Source organism: Falco peregrinus, chromosome 3 (assembly GCF_023634155.1).
Source record: "Falco peregrinus isolate bFalPer1 chromosome 3, bFalPer1.pri, whole genome shotgun sequence".
NCBI classification, from domain to species: domain Eukaryota; kingdom Metazoa; phylum Chordata; class Aves; order Falconiformes; family Falconidae; genus Falco; species Falco peregrinus.
Genome location: NC_073723.1, coordinates 85886216 through 85898966, shown reverse-complemented (window position 1 = coordinate 85898966; position 12751 = coordinate 85886216).

Sequence of the window (12751 nt, the reverse complement as noted above, 5' to 3'; positions counted from 1 at the left end):
CGATCCCTATAACTTCTGGCAGAGTTACACCAACATTAGAGACTTTTGTGTTTCAGTCTTAACTCAAATGAATTTTAAAACTGCCAAATCCATTTTGAACAGATTGATCTTTCTCTGTCCTACTCAACTTCCAAGTAATATAATTTGGAAGTATTACAGAGCCTGTATCACCCCCACAGCCTATTGAAACCTGTTGTTTCCTCAACCAGGACATATTTAAACTGAAGAAAATATTAGCTTGTGCCCGGCAGGCACTCAGACACTCTTGTGAGAGGGGCTTTATACCACAAGGCAAGTTTTCTACCCTGAATCGTGGGCCTAATAGAAAAACCTTTAGACTCGAGGGGGTGCACAGTGCACTGAGATCCACATAGATGCATAGCTACAGCCACAGCAAACTCTACCCAGGCTGCAAACTTTGTGACTGGAGGTAGTGAGTCTATTCTGATCTCTGTTGGCATAGATTTATTTTCCAGAACATCTCTGTGTGCACAAGCTGAGGATGAAACTGCTATTACAGATAGGGAGTCAGAAAACAGAATTGCTCTGTGGTCTGAAGGTCTTGCAGCTCCACTGTACCAGATTCTCAATAATGCAGGTTAGAGATGTGGGGCTGTGATTTCCTTTTTAGAACGTGACACTCAAATAGCCTGATTTACTTTTTTCTTTTCAATGCATGGATTGTTAGTTGAATTTCCATTAGGTTTTTAATCTGAAATTTAATTTAGAAGATTTTGTCAAGTGATTGTTAAAATTCATTCTGCTGGCTGCACTCGGAGGAACTGCTGACTTCCAAAAATACACCTCTTGGCTTTTATTGCAAAACTCAAAAAGATTCTCGTTACACCAGTCTAGATGCTTCAGATCCCTGAGAGCCACAAAGGGCCTTTTCTCCTTTCCTCTTTTTGGCAGGAGGACTCCAGTGGAACCACAATGGACTTTCCCCAAAAAGGCTGCAGGAATGGCATTCAGGACAAGGCACAAGGCTGTAAAGCATGGGAATGACTGTAAATGGTTCTGACTCAGTGCACAAAGCACAATGGAGAGTAAGATAGACAGATTGGACAAATTAAAGGTCCATCTGGCTCTGCATCTCATCCCTGACAGTGATCAGTGGCAGATGCTCAAGGAAAGATGATAAAGACCAGACACACTAAGAGTGATCCAAAGGGCATGGGGCAATATTACACAGAGATCCTTCTTTGGGACCTAAAAACATTACAGCAACGCTAAGACCATCCCTAACAGTAGTGTTAATTAGTTCAGACACAGTTTCCTGCTTTCTTGGACAGCAAAATATTAATGCTTCTCAACACAGGCTTGCCATGCTAAAGAGCTGCTAAGCTAAGCTGATTTCTGTTGCACTCAAGGTAGAGCTTGGTGTGAGAGGTATGAGCTTCTGGCATAACAGCAGAGAACACCCCCACATGCTCACTGCTTTCTTGCCTCTTCTTCTCTGTCAGGATCACCCCCACTCCTGCTAGGCTGGGCTCTCCCCAGTGGTTCCACAGCCTTCCTCTGTCCCTGGTTTCTCCCCTCCCTTTCCTGTTGCCGGACCAGCCTAGCCCCAAACGTCATCCTAAGCCTTTGGGTGTAAAATTCAATTTTGCTTACACTTTCTGCAAGCTTCTAGCTACATCTGACTGATATGAATACAGGTCATTAAAAGGGTCTGGATTGCATCAGCTCAGTGGTGTAACATTCTTGTAAAGCTGACATCAGAATTGGTACCCATGGAAAGAGCTGTGCAGGGGTGATATTTTGATGCATTTAACTTTCCAGGATGTTGCAGCATTTTGCTTATATTGGACATCTTGCATTTTCATTTACTGCTTATCTTCTAAAGAAAAAAAGACAACCAAAGGCAAATTTGTGTGATAGCAGGATGTTTCCTTCCCCATTAAATGGAAATTGAAATGTGTTTAGGATAAATAACTGCAGGTGCAGAGCTGCAACTTCTCCCATCCATTCCTCAAGAAATGCACCTGGAGGCACTTCCATGACTCTCTGAGCCCTGTCTCAAGACAGCAGAAATGTCTCAGGACAGTGAGTGCTGCCCATACCTTTCCTGCAGCAAGATTTACATTTACTAAATCTCCCTGTACAGGGCATTTGAGGGGCTTGAGGGAATGTGAACAACTGTAAGAAGCTGAATTAAATCTGAACATCCTTAAAGGCTGGGATTTGGGAGTGTCCAATATGGTGTATCTCATCCCAGCTGATTATCCTTCACCTTGAGAGACACACTTCAGCTCAGCTGCCTAAGTGTAGGCATCACTGGTCACCAGTCTGGCTGGGAGCTACATGTATGGAGCAGAAGATGCGGACAGATGAGCTGAGAGATGAGCTCTGGGACCTGAGTTTGGTGCCACATGCTCTTGAACCTTGAAGACTTGGCTAGCATTTGCTTTAATGTCTATGCCAATAGAGACAAACTCCTCAGCACATGGCAGTGCCTTGCCCTGCAACCAGTTGTACCGAGTTAGCAGTTCTCTTGGATCCCTATGGAATACACTAATTTATGATGCCTGGATAGAAAACAGATGAGAACAGTTGCTAAGGAGGAGAGATGTTCCAGGCTGAAGGTTGCTTTAGGGAGGGATCTGGATTTGGTGTCATTTTTCTCGTTTCCCAGTCAGTAAAGGTGGAGGTGTGTTTGTGACCTGTGAATTTTTAGAATGATTTAAAGGAACCTGCTGACTGCTCCCTATATCTCAAAATAAAAACGGCAAAATATGATAAGACCTCTCCTTGCTGATTCTGTGATACACTAATGAAAAGATTCCTACTTGGGGAGAATATGGGTTTGTGATCCTATTCCCACAGCTCTTAATGCCTTTTATCCTAACCTTCTTAAGAAATGGGTTGTTCAATATTTGCTGTTTCATACAAAACTAAGTAGTCTATTCCTATCTGATTTTTCTTCACTTCCCTCCCAAGGTCACCACTGAAAGAAACAATACCAGAATCTGAGATTACTTTTGCTGCATGGATAAGCATGAATTCAGGTTACTGGATTTATTTCAAGCAAACCAAACAGTCCATTTTACTCCTGGGAACTGGTCTTTCCTAATATTATGCAGGAGCAACCCAACATCTAGTAGGAAGGATATAAAATTTCCTATTACCAGCACTCACCAAGGTGGTCTGGCAGAAAATTTCCCTTGTGAACTGAAGTGTTGTCCCTTTAAAAACCTTGACCATTCATGAATGTATCTGGAAAACCCCTTTCATGATCAGAAGTCAGGAAGAGGTCATCTCAGGGTATGGAAAGTCTCATAGACACATACACTTTCTTAACAGCAAATTAGAAATACCCAGCAGAATAATTGCATGTTCTCTTATTTATATGCAGGGTTTTTTTAAAAGTCATTGTTTCTCAAGCGTTAATGTAATTTTAACTAGATTGAACATGAGTGTTGATAGCATCACACACCCTAACACCATCAGAAAAGTGAAAATGAAAGAAAAGTGGTGCTCTGTTCTGCAAACAGTAAGCTAATTAATTTTTCAAGAAGTCATTAACATTGTTATATCATAATTAAACCACATTATGAATTTCAGGCTTCGTTTGTTGGTTTGTTTAGTGGGTTGTTTTGTTGTGGTTTTTTTTTCTTTTCACTTTCCTCCTGCTATCTGCCCATTGTGAAAACCTTGGAAGGAAAGAAGGGGATCAAGCTGCTACACATGTTTTGTACTCAAGGCCTCAGATTGGCTGGCCTTGTCTTTTTTGCATAAACAACCATATATGTGAACAGAAAGAAACATACCCTTAATAGTAAACCAAAAGCAAATCTTTTACTGGTTTACATGGTCATGGTGTTAAGTTCTTCATCAGAGTGCGCTCTCCTCATAGCAGGTATTAATGTTCCCAAGCTAAGCCTGTGTACAAATAAAGTAAGTATTATCACACTGATTGCTGTGATTAATGATTAAATGATTTATCCCATCCACTTGGAACTGAGAGCTAATCTGGGGCCTTCTAAACCCCAAGCCTGGAGGTGTTCAATGATCCATCCTTCTCACTAAGGACCCAAGTGATAATCCCATCTCCAGTGTTCAGCCATGATACAGTCCCCTAAGATTCAAAGTTCAGATGGAGATGAGTCAAGAGTGCCTGCATTTCACCAACCTTCAGCTTTGCTCAGCTGGGCAGGCAGGTTTGGCTGGGATGAACCCAAGTACAGTAGGTGCATCCTTATTTTGCACAAGTCCCTGCACTTCCACCTGCCAAGTTACTGTTTAAAACACCCAGTGTTTGATATTCAGAGTCATCACTCCCAGACCCATCAAAGACAGCTGCCTCTGCTCGGCACTCAGACAGCCCGGACCACATTTTCTCTAGCTTTGCCAACAGGAGAAAACCCCTTGCAAAACACTATAGCAGCATGCTGCTGACTCAGAGGGAACATTTTTCATCCATGCACCTATGTGGCCTGAAACTGCTTAGTCTGAAGGGAAAAATATGATATAGCTTCTCTTGTTTGAGTGGAGGCTACCACAAGTTGGCAGCCTCAGAAAAATATATATTTAAAGCACATTTACGTTAAAGTATATTTAATATACCAGGCCATATACAGAACTTCTCAGAGAGCAAGCCCGTGCTGGATGTCTTCATTATGTGGTTGTGTGTATTTGCGCATGAACAGATATATATATATTCTGATTACTGCTAGAAAACCACTGGCTCCCTACTAGAAAAGAAATTTCAGGATTTTACACTTTTCTTATCCCAAATTGGGTTAAAAATATAAAAGAATGAAAATTACTGTGGATAAGCAGTCCTCCAGAGCTTTGGAAGTGGGTGGGATTGAACTAAATTTTCATTTTTAAACTTGTTTTTACATCTCAGCATGTAACAAAATCTTTTTATTCTGTACATATTTTTCTTCTTTTTCTTCTTCTTGCTCTGTTGACAAAACATGCAGCCATCTCAGCGCTGCAAATGGAGTTTTTATGTTTTCTCTAGGCACAGCTCTAGTGGGTGTTACAGCATATAAAAAATAATCTTGCCCAACCTTTTTTGCGATGAAAAAACTGCCTTTTTCCCACCTGCAATTCACTGCTGACAGATCGACATGTTTTTCTGCACAAACAGGTTCTGCCTGGGGATACTCTACCCAGCCCAATCCCAGGGTTGCTAGTAGCATTTTCACAGCTCTTTAACACAAACGAAGACATGCATGGTCCTGGAAGAGAAGCTCTATTCCTTGTGCTGTAACATATTCTCAAGTCAATATATTTAATGCAGGTCACCATGAAAATTGTTTCATTGCAACTTATGTGGATTACAAACTCTATGTATTGTGGTACTTAAGAGTTTCACTGCAATTAAGTCATGCAATAAGCCTTGTCTTTACCTAGAAGAGCTGGTGAAAACATTTGTCGTATGTGGTAAGTCTGCTGAGCAAAGCAGAGATTTTCTTGAGTTTCATAGCAGTGTCTCTTGTAAGGAGAAATGCCATCCCAATCAATGTATACATCCAATCAGTTAATGCTGTCTTCTGTGAAAGGTAACAGCTTTTAAAAATTAATCCTTCCAACATTTTAATCTCATGTGCGGATGCAAATTAGACCTTAATTGCTCACCAGCTAAACTGATCATTGAGATACCCATCAAACTGGATGTACCAGGGAGGTACCAATAATTACACAGCAGAGCTGTTCCTCATTTCTGTTAATGGGAGATGAAATATGCTTCAACAAAGTCATTTCTTGCCCATCAGTACCTTGCAGGAGTCTGGCTGAGTCCTGCTCATCTAGACTATTCCAGACCTCTTAACTCTTGATTCCCAGTGCATGAAATCATGTGTGCTGGGTTTCCTAGTCATAGATGATCATCAGATCCCTGGCACATCTATTCTTCTGGGTCATATAATAAGAGACAGCGCAGGCTTAGCCCAAGAAATATGCCCTACAGAAAATTCCCTGGGAGACCAAAGGGAGATTAGTGTGATGTGTGAGATAACAACATCCCCTGTGTGACGGCCATGATCAGTGATGCTCATGGAAGCAGATATCCTTCTAAGCCCTTGACCTCTATTTCCAGCTGATGCTTTTCTAAGAGAGTAATGCCAGGGTGAGTAGAGCACACAGGCAACATGAGGACAGAAAAGAGCAGCCAAAACTCAATTACCTGTTTATTATCCCTGAGAGTTGATGAAATCGTTATAATACCAACGATACTTTTTAAAACCACTCTCCCAGCTGTCAAGTTATTGAATGGGGGTGAAGTTGTGGTGGGGGTGAGGCTGCTGCACAGAGTTAAAAGCCAATGCATTTAACACATGACATAAATCACCAGTGACAGCCTGCAGCCAGGTAGCTCCTTTCATCAAAGCGTTCAAAGCAATTAACAAAGCATGGTAAGTGAAGAGCAAAGTCAAAGCCCAGGAGGGATGAAATGGTTGTGCAGAAATCACAGCTCAGTTCAGGAGTGGGGGCAGAAGTGGCAGCCACCTTTTCTGGCTAATATAATGGATCCATTGTAATTTCTCTACCTCCCCTAACCAACTATGGGGCTGAGCTCCACAAAACAGCCTAGGGTCGGTTCAGGGCAGCAATGATCTATGAGCATTACTGTGATGTACAGATTTTTACAAGACACTATTCCTGTCTTCATGTGCACATAAAACAGAAGCTTCACTGCATGGATAAACTTCCCAGAAGTTTGTACATTGCTGTAATGGGTGGGGAATGGCATTTCCCTTCATTCTGAAGGAAGATTTTACTAACACTTTAGCTAAATTCCTGATTAGGCTCTGTTAAATCTCCAGGCAGATGGTAACCGCCTTTCACCACCACAAAGGGACATGAGCATTTGTAAAACTGGAAGGGAAAACAGAGAAGTGGTTACAGGAAGATCTTTCAACTTTAAAATCTCCAAGATAGGAAGTTTTAAGCCAGAGTAATCACCAAAGAGAGTAATAACAAGGAAGTTCCCTCATGCCAGATCCTGAGAGTAACAAAGGATCTGACACCCCTCCAGAAAACCTCTAGAGGCTCCTGGTTCATCAGTGCATTCAGGGCAAAAAGGTGCACCACTCTGGGGTACAATTTGATAATATAATGTACATGCATTAATATCTTTTTAATTTCTGAAAACCTGTTGTTTCAGAAATGTTTGTAACTGGTGTCTCTTTTGCACCTTTCACATGTTCTAACTTGAGGTTAGATTTCATTTAAAATCATTGAAAAGCCACTGGCACCATCAAAGTACTCTGATGCTGTGGAAGCACTGGTTCTTAAAGTCAGTCTAAATACAAGTCTAAAGTCAGATAGTCTGGGCATGGTTCAGAACACCCAGAGACAAATGAGATGCCCTGGGGGATATCTCCTGTCCTCTAGGCACCAGACCAGAGGAACATGATCCTAACTCATATCAGCTTAACCTGTTTCTCACATGCTTTTGGGCATCCAAGATGGGATTTGCAGCTATGCTGAGACACCTGAATAGCATCCCCAGCAGTAACTAGATTTCCAATTAATCACTCCATATTACTCATAAGCATTATGGACTACATCCATGATTTGTACCATTGGCCAATATAGGTGGTGGGAATCCATATGAAATAAGATTTTTCTGGGGTGCAATTTTACCCTGGAAAAATCTCTAGCATGTAGTAGTAATATTTTGTTCTGTCCATATATTCTTTAAAACTGTGTGCTGGAGAGGTTTTCAGCAAACTTGTTTTCTACAGTGCGCCTACAGAGTTTACATCAGTATCTTTTGCACTCAGAAAATAAAAAAAGGGAAGGCCATGGAAATTGCTCTGTTGGTGTCTCACACTCCCTTTACTAAATATTGTCATTTTACTCTTGTGATCCTAACAGAAAAGGGGATTTCCTAAGCATGTACTACCCATTGAGTCAACCACTGCATTCCCCATGACGTGCTTCAGAGCAGACAGCCAAGCTGGGTGTTAGATTTTAGGTATAATGGGTGACCGGGGCAGATGAAGGTCTGATCAGTAGGTGGAAAATGAATCATTATTCAAAGATGTGTTCATTGACAGCAGTCCTGAGTGGTTGGGAGACAACTCTCCCGGCAGGAGAATGGGTTGAATATGAAATTTGTGAAGGCCCATTTCATGGTGAAGAGAAAGAAAGAATTTTTGGAAATAAAACTTCAGAAATCAAGAAGTTGACAGGTTTGTGGTGCATCTGGTTCTGCATGATAGCAATGATGGCCAATTTTCAAGGAAGGAACAGAACCCTGTACATCTGGCTAGAAAATGAGTTCTTGTACTGCAACAAGTTATTTTGGTACCAGAAAAAGAGGCCCCAGAATCAGATGAGGTTCTAGTAGAGTTGTAGAATCATGGAATCATAGAATAGTTTGGGTTGGAAGGGACCTTTAAGACCATCTAGTTCCAATCCCCATGCCATGGGCAGGGACACCTGCCACTAGACTAGGTTACTCAAAATCCTACCCAGCCTGGCCTTGAAGACTTCCAGGGATGGGGCATCCACAATTTCTCTGGGCAACCTGGTACAGTCTCTCACTACCCTCACAGTAAAGATGTATCAAAGTATGTTTCAATACACTAAAAACAGGTTCTTCTGTGGCAAAAGTAGATGTCAGGCAGCTTCAGGTAATCACCTCGGAACAATGTTATTCCTGAAGCTTTCGGAACAATGTTATTCCTGAAGCTTTTCTTGGTGTTCTAACACTTTGCCCTAAACCAGGAGACCAACCCTAAGCAGGATGCCACATCACTGCATTTGTAAGTGCTGGGTTTCTGCGAATCAGCCTAAGAAAACTGTAACGTGCATTAGCCTAGAGCTGACCCCACACTAACTCAATCACTCGAATTTGACACTGCGCTCATTCGCGTCCAGACTGTGGGCAAAGCAAGCTCACATGGTCAGCACGGAAGAACAGGTTCTTAAAATCTAGCACAGATTATCTGCCATCCAGTTCCTCCTGCTCCTTGGTGCGTGAGGGTGGGATTGGTATTCTCCCTGTGATCCCACAAGAGGAACGATGGCAGTAAAAGCATTCCTGTCTCATTTTACCATGGCCTCTTTGCATATTTCCTAAAGGAAAATAAAATGCCAATTAAAAAATATTTAAAGCCCTATTAAAAACAACTTACTAGCTTGCTGGGGGATAAAAACCAACATTGGATATATTTCATGGCCTGTGAAATATACAGCACTGTCCAGTGGGCACTTGAGCTCTTCTATACTAGCTCCTATTCTGAATGAATCACCACCTGGTGCTATAGATGATCTTGTTAATTACCCCCCCTTGACATGAAGCAGAGCAGTTGTTGCAATTTTATGAGTCACAAACTGTGTTGGTAATAATAATAATTCTGCCACTAAGCCTTAGCTTTATATCTTAATTGGAGACAACACTGTTCAATAGAGAGGTATGGTAAAATGGGTGGGAGAAGAGATTTGGGAAAACTGACGCCCATAAAAACTTCCACAAACTCCTTACAGTGCCTGAGGTCCACAATGCAACAGGAAGAGCAGAATTCCTCTGAAAGAAGTAATATAATTTGATGTATAATGTGCCACACATGGACTTTGGAAAGTAAAAGTGGACCTGGGCATTCATTTATCTACCTCCATGCACCTAGGACTATGCACACCATAAACTCCCTCTCTGCACAGTTGAGAGAAATGGCTACCAAAGGTCACTCGGTCTCATGAGGTCCAAATCACTCTCTGAAACTACTTAGCTTTTCGTTGCCTGTAAGAGTAGCAATATCTCATTTAGCTGCCATAGACAGGTGCATTAAGTCCTGTAGGGTGAAACTGGACTTGCAACTGAGGTACAGTTTTCTCTTTATGTTACTGAAAAAATGCTTTTCCATCTCTACCATTCTTTTACTGATCTGTTCCATCATGGTGTCTTGTTCATCTCATCTTCCTTACTGTCATTGGGTGGTAAGATCTTTGAGGGGGACAGGACACAGCGCAAGAAGATCCTGTTCCGTTAGGTCTCCAGATATCTCTGTCACTAATAGCTGAATCTGTGAAGGTGTCTCTGGGCAAGGAGGCATCACAAATATGGGAAAGGAGAAGGATCCCTCATGGACCAACTGCAATGCAAGTAAAAGACACTTATTTTTTTATCTAATTCATGAAGTCCAGTGCCTAAGTGTGAGCTGGCATATAGACTCATGATAGCTGAGAAGTGAATCAAGGAAGACAGGGCTGCAACTAGTATAATTTACTTGTCCTTACACCACTTATCAGGGTGAAAACATTTTTTCTCCATGGCTACAAGGTTAGAAAAAGGCAAGAGAGAAGGTGAAGCACTGAGGGCCCCTTATCAGCCTCTTGTCACCTTGCATGGCTATGCCAGCTGCAGCCTGTGATCCTTTCAACCTGGATCAATCTCTTCCAGCTTTTTAAATTCTCCTTTCCTCCAGGTACCCTTTAAAGCCTTGTTTCCCCTCATGCAAATAGCAAGGCAGAGGACTCCTCATGCTTTCATCTTCCTTTCCCTGGTATCAGTCTATCTGCAAGCTGCATTTCTCCCTTCTCAGAAGCAGATGTTCTTTTGAAAGATGCTGCTGCCCTTATCACAGATTTCCCATTCAGTGGCAGATTTCCAAGGACAAGTTAGGAGGGGGCTCATCATTTTCTTGGCTTAGCTGGAATGTATACAATAATGGCTTGCAAATAAAAACTATAAGGAGGAGTTAATAGCATTCTTATACGTCTGCCACAATAAGCCATCAACCTGCTGCTTAGCTCCACTGTGTGCAAGTGTTGATTGCGTAGACCTTAAGACAGCTTCAGCAGGCTACTAAATTCCTGCTGTTATAAAGTCTATCAAAATAAGTGGATGAAAAGTGAGAAGTGGATCAAGGGAAAGAGAAGGAGTGGCAGGAGTTTCAGAATTTTTTTTTTCTAATGAGAAAATAAATTGTTTCTGGAAATCTTCAAATTCAGAAAGCAGCTGAAAATAGGAAGTGCTGTCAGAGACAGCTTTGCAAAGGACAGGCACTAGCTCAAATTTTCCGTTGTTCTCAGACTAATCAAGGAGAGAATGGGACATGGAGCAAAGGAGTTCTTGCAATTCTGGGTCTGACTAAGTTTTCATAATGATTATTCATGATGGTAACCCCTGCTGTCCTGAAAAACCACCCCTTTTGACTTATGTGTACTGGTTCATGAGACCAGATGGTTACCATCAATGCTGACTTACAGCTGTAGACCTCAGTGCAGGCTCAGTTCACCTGTGAACTTGGGTGCACAATATTGCAATGCCTCCTTTCCCTGTCCTTCCCATCCCCAAGTCTTTGGCAGACCAGAGTCCATGGCTGCCTGAAAGCTGTACACGGGGTGTTTGGTGCATAAAACTGGGATCTTCATTCCACATGGCAAGTAGAAGTTATACATCACAAACTGGAGTGATTTAGGTACCTAATGTTTGGGGTGAAAGTGAACAGGAAATATGTCTAGAAATCAGCTAGATTGAAAGAACAGAGTACATCCCCATGTTTCATCAGATGGTACATGGCCTAAACTCCACTGACTTACAGACTGCAATGATACAGACAGTAATAGTAACAGCAGTAGTGACCAAGACAGCTAGCTCAGGTGGAGACCCTACTCTGTAGATACCTGATGTAGGGAAGAGGAATTCCATCCAAACCAGCAAGAACCAGCTATACTGTGGTTTCTGTTGTTGACACCACAGTGACCATCAACAGATTTTTTTTTCCCCCTTTTACTGCATAGTTACTGCCGTACCTGAATGACACAAGATATACTGGGAGTAGCAACTGCCAGTGTTCACATCCTTCCACACGAGGAGATTGGTGGGCATACTGTGTCAATCATGCCATGATCACCATGGCAAAGACAGGCCTGGGTAGTGTGAACAGCCTCCATTGGCTTGCACATAGCCCTGGAAAGAAGTTGGGTGTCTAGAGCAGGGTTGCTGAGGAACTCTGTAGTGTCTAATCATGGGATTTAAGCACTTAAGGGCTCGGCTTTCTCAGTAGCATGGCTTGCCTTGTTACAGCTGGAGCAGTCCTCTCTATCACCCCTCAGACGCATCAATTCCTATCCCTATATGTGAAGCAGCTACTGAGCCACGCTAAATAACAGCCTGTGATGGAAAGGAAAGAAACTAGGAGCCAGTTTTACTTAGTTAGGGTACAAATTGGGACAGACACCCCAGAATGACCTCTCTGCAGTTGAGGGAGAAACCTCATGGCTGCAAGGGGTCACTGTAGAAATCCCAAGAACTCTAAACTGATGTCCTTTGAGAGCCCTGAACAAGAATGTCTTGTTAAAAATTTCAGAAAAGGCTTGTGAAAGTCCAGAAACCAAGGGAAATACTGTCTCGTGTTCACTGGATAGTACTCAGCCTGCTGGACTGTCATTTCCATGTTTATTACATGCTCACCCAAAAACGTCGTTGCTCATCTGATACAAGCTGATAGTGCTTTATGTCTCTGATTTTAGTTCTCTAAAATGTAACTTGCTTATAGGATGCACCTGTTTGTGCTTAGACAGCAACAAGTTCATGACATGGATCTGGGCAGCCAAATGGGTTTCTGTGCAGTCCTCCAAAAAGTCAAGAGTAAAGGGCAATAAATGAATGTAGAGGACAAAACCAACACAAGCAAATAAAAGACAGAACAGCTTGAGGAGTATCTAGTGTAACATGCCAGTGATACCCCAGTGTCACAGAGACAGGTTAACTGGTGTCCATAAGGTGCTCTGATGTGATAAAGATGACGTGCCTCACAAGTTCAAACACCATTAAAGAGAAGTT